Source organism: Oncorhynchus masou, chromosome 20 (assembly GCF_036934945.1).
Source record: "Oncorhynchus masou masou isolate Uvic2021 chromosome 20, UVic_Omas_1.1, whole genome shotgun sequence".
NCBI classification, from domain to species: domain Eukaryota; kingdom Metazoa; phylum Chordata; class Actinopteri; order Salmoniformes; family Salmonidae; genus Oncorhynchus; species Oncorhynchus masou.
In genome coordinates, this window is record NC_088231.1 from 20,279,148 (window position 1) to 20,284,147 (window position 5,000).

The window sequence follows — 5,000 nt, forward strand, 5'->3', positions numbered from 1 at the left end:
AGTGTGTTCTACCCACCCTCTCTCCCTGTGAAAACCCGTGTGTTCTACCCACCCTCTCTCCCTGTGAAAACCTGTGTGTTCTACCCACCCTCTCTCCCTGTGAAATGTGTTATAGACAGGGTCGTGTGTTATAGACAGGGTCGGAGCAAAAACCTCCAGGAGACGCAGTGACACACACACACACACACCACACACACACACACACACACACACACACACACACACACACACACACACACACACACACACACACACACACACACACACACACGCAGAACACAAAGATTCACCTCACAATGAGGTGATAGCCGAGGGTCCCGGCCGCTGGTGTTGTCACGGTAACAGGCTGTGGTCCAAAAACCCCTACAGGGAATGCGACAACAACAATTGATGAATCAAAAATATGCTGAGGTAAACAGATATACACACACACACACACACACAAACACACAGACACACACAGTTTAACATCATGAGAAACACAATGGGTGTCTGTGTGTAAATTAAATATTCAGTGGAGAAAAAGCCCGGTCTCTTAATCCTGCTTTCTCCCTCCCTCCCTCCCTCCCTCCCTCCCTCCCTCCCTCCCTCCCTCCCTCCCTCCCTCCCTCCCTCCCTCCCTCCCTCCCTCCCTCCCTATCCCCCCAGTTAGTCTGAATCATTCAGAATGGTCTGTGTACCTGTTAAGTGTTGTTCTTCCCATGAGCACTCTTACAGAAAAATCGTGGTGAATGGAATCTGAGCCCACACACACACACACACACACACACACACACACACACACACACACACACACACACACACACACACACACACACACACACACACACACACACACACACACACACACACACACACACACACACACACACACACACACACACACACACACATTCTATTTCCAGTTACTATCCCTTTCTCGTCATCATCTCATCTCTGCCATTTAATTGCTGTGAGTGAAACACCAACACACTGGAGGCAGTGAGGGAGACCCTACGTTATGTTGACGAGTCGTCCAGGTCAGTTTAGGCTCTGACACTCTACAGATAACAGCCAATAGAATGAGTCTGAGGAAAATAGTCATTACCCTCATCAAACAGCAATGTGTGTGTTTCTAATCAATAGATGAACGGGCAGGGATGGACAAGAGTCAATTCCAGAACAATACAACTCTAGGATTCTGGAATGTGATGTGATGAATGCAGATTCCAGAATGTGTCGTGTTCTAGAACATATCCTCCTTCTTCTTCTTCTTCTTCTTGAGGCTGGTTCTTGTCTGGTCAAGCATTACGGAAGGAGACGGAAGTAGAATGCTCCCAGGTCTTCCGAGCCTCAAGGTGTTGTTTATAGCCACATGATTAGAATAATACACTTGTTGTTTTGATTTATAATAATATATATAATATAATATATCCCATTTAGCAGACGCTTTTGTCCAAAGCGACTTACAAGTCGGCTGGGGCCACTACTTTTACATATGGGTGGTCCCAGCGGGAATCGAACCCACGACGCTTGGCGTTGCAAGCGCCATGCTCTACCGACTGAGCCACACAGGACCCCAGATTTGTAATGTATTATTGCATACATATTTATGAAATAAAGTGTCAGTGTGAAATGACATGGTTGTGTTAAATACATGTTCATGATGTTTCATGCGTTCTACTAGTGACTTTCACCGTTGTCCCGATTCAACCAGATGTTTTGAGTGACACACTGGGGATGTACTTGTCCTGGTACACGCCTCACCATGTTGGTTCTCTTCCCAGATCCCAGCTAGGAAGGAGAGAAATCAGGCTACACTGTATAATCCAGTTTCATTTCTACAGGATTATTTTAGTAGATACAAGGGCCTCTGGAAAGGATTAGAGTGGGAAGACTTGAGTCTGTTGAGCTGAATGTTACTGACGTGTCTGTGTTAGAAGACAAGAACTCAGAGCTGCCTTGGAGAGAGAGAGAGAGAGAGAGAGAGAGAGAAGGAAGAAAGGGAGGAGAGAGAGAGAGAGAGAGAGAGAGAGAGAGAAGGAAGAAAGGGAGGAGAGAGAGAGAAGGAAGAAAGGGAGGAGAGAGAGAGAAGGAAGAAAGGGAGGAGAGAGAGAGAGAGAGAGAGAGAGAGAGAGAGAGAGAAGGAAGAAAGGGAGGAGAGAGAGAGAAGGAAGAAAGGGAGGAGAGAGAGAGAAGGAAGAAAGGGAGGAGAGAGAGAGAGAGAGAGAAGGAAGAAAGGGAGGAGAGAGAAAGAGAGAGAGAGATAGAGAGAGAGAAGGAAGAAAGGGAGGAGAGAGAGAGAAAGAGAGAGAGAGAGATAGAGAGAGAGAGAGAAGGAAGAAAGGGAGGAGAGAGAGAAAGAGAGAGAGAAGGACGAAAGGGAGGAGAGAGAGAGCAAGAAGAGATAGAGAGAGAAGGAAGGGAGGAGAGAGAGAGAAAGAGAGAGAGGACGAAAGGGAGGAGAGAGAGAGCAAGAGAGATAAAGAGAGAGAGAAGGAAGGGAGGAGAGAGAGAGAACGAGAGTCAGAGAGAGAAAGAGAGAGAACGACAGTCAGAGAGAGAGAGATGGAGAGAGAGAGAAGGAAAAAGAGAAGAAAGAGAGAAGGAAGAGGGGGGTGAAAAAGAGAGAGGAAGAGAGAGAAAGAGAATCAGAGAGAGAGAAGGAAGAGAGGGGGCAAAAAAGAGAGAGGAAGAGAGAGAGCGAGAGAGAACGACAGTCGGAGAGAGAGAGAAGGAAAAAGAGGAGTGAGAGAGAGAAGAAATAGAGGGGGTGGAGAGAGAGCTAGACGCACATAGAAGACAGAGAGAAGGAAGAGAGAGAGGAGAGAGAGAGATAACACCGCCAGGCAGCACTAAGCGATCACAGCACTCCAGCAGGGATCTGACCCATATAACCCGCTGCTCGTTTAATCAGCCTGCTGGCGGAGCAGCGCAGAGCCCGGCCGCATCTCAATAGTGGCTTTCTACCTTCCTCTCTTTAGTTTCCTCTCTTTAGTTTCCTCTCTTTAGTGTCCTCTCCTTTAGTGTCCTCTCCTTAGTGTCCTCTCCTTAGTGTCCTCTCCTTTAGTGTCCTCTCCTTAGTGTCCTCTCCTTAGTGTCCTCTCCTTAGTGTCCTCTCCTTAGTGTCCTCTCCTTAGTGTCCCCTCCTTGGTTTCCTCTCCTTAGTTTCCTCTCTTTAGTGTCCTCTCCTTAGTTTCCTCTCTATAGTTTCCTCTCTATAGTTTCCTCTCCTATAGTTCCCTCTCCTTAGTTTCCTCTCTATAGTTTCCTCTCCTTAGTTTCCTCTCTTTAGTGTCCTCTCCTTAGTGTCCTCTCCTTAGTTTCCTCTCTATAGTTTCCTCTCCTTAGTTTCCTCTCTTTAGTGTCCTCTCTTTAGTTTCCTCTCCTATAGTTTCCTCTCCTTTAGTTTCCTCTCCTTTAGTTTCCTCTCCTTAGTTTCCTCTCTATAGTTTCCTCTCTATAGTTTCCTCTCCTATAGTTTCCTCTCCTTAGTTTCCTCTCTATAGTTTCCTCTCCTTAGTTTCCTCTCTTTAGTGTCCTCTCCTTTAGTTTTCTCTCTTTAGTGTCCTCTCCTTTAGTTTCCTCTCTTTAGTTTCCTCTCCTATAGTTTAATCTCTATTGTTTCCTCTCCTTTAGTTTCCTCTCCTAAGTTTCCTCTCTATAGGTGCATCTCCTTTAGTTTTCTCTCCTTAGTGTCCTCTCCTTAGTTTCCTCTATTTAGTGTCCTCTCCTTTAGTTGCCTCTCCTTTAGTTTCCTCTCTTTAGTTTCCTCTCCTTTAGTTTCCTCTCCTTAGTTTCCTCTCCTTTAGTTTCCTCTCCTTTAGTTTTCTCTCTTTAGTGTCCTCTCCTTTAGTTTCCTCTCTTTAGTTCCCTCTCCTTAGTTTCCTCTCTTTAGTGTCCTCTCTTTAGTTTCCTCTCCTTTAGTTTCCTCTCCTTTAGTTTCCTCTCTTTAGTTTCCTCTCTTTAGTTTCCTCTCCTTTAGTTTCCTCTCTTTAGTGTCCTCTCCTTTAGTTGCCTCTCCTTTAGTTTCCTCTCTTTAGTTTCCTCTCCTTTAGTTTCCTCTCTATAGTTTCCTCTCCTATAGTTTCCTCTCCTTTAGTTCCTTCATCGTCATTAAATATGAACCTGATTTCTCCACTAATTTCCTGTCATTTCGTTTCCTTTCCTTTCTATCATTGTGTTTACATCTATATAGTAGTGATTCCATTGGACAGGTGACATGGAGTCCTGATAGACATCTATCATTCTGTTTACATCTATATAGTACTGATTAAATTGTCAATCAAGGAGGGGAGGCACAGAGGAAACCACTCAAAAGTCCTGAGTGGCTTCCTCATTTCCTTTCCTCATTTCATTTCCTTTCTCTCATTTCATGTTCCTTCCTGTCCTTTAGATGCACTAAACTTGAAACTGTAATGTAGTGGGCCGTGATAGGGTAAGACTATGAGACACACTGAAAGGAGACATACTGAAATGAGACATACTGAAAGGAGACATACTGAAATGAGACATACTGAAATGAGACATACTGAAATGAGACGTACTGAAGGACATACTGAAAGGAGACATACTGAAGGACATACTGAAAGGAGACATACTGAAATGAGACATACTGAAAGGAGACATGCTGAAATGAGACATACTGAAAGGAGACATGCTGAAATGAGACATACTGAAAGGAGACATGCTGAAATGAGACATACTGAAAGGAGACATACTGAAATGAGACATACTGAAAGGAGACATACTGAAAGGAGACATACTGAAATGAGACATACTGAAAGGAGACATACTGAAATGAGACATACTGAAAGGAGACATACTGAAAGGAGACATACTGAAATGAGACATACTGAAAGGAGACATGCTGAAATGAGACATACTGAAAGGAGACATACTGAAAGGAGACATACTGAAATGAGACATACTGAAAGGAGACATGCTGAAATGAGACATACTGAAAGGAGACATGCTGAAATGAGACATACTGAAAGGAGACATACTGAAAGGAGACATAC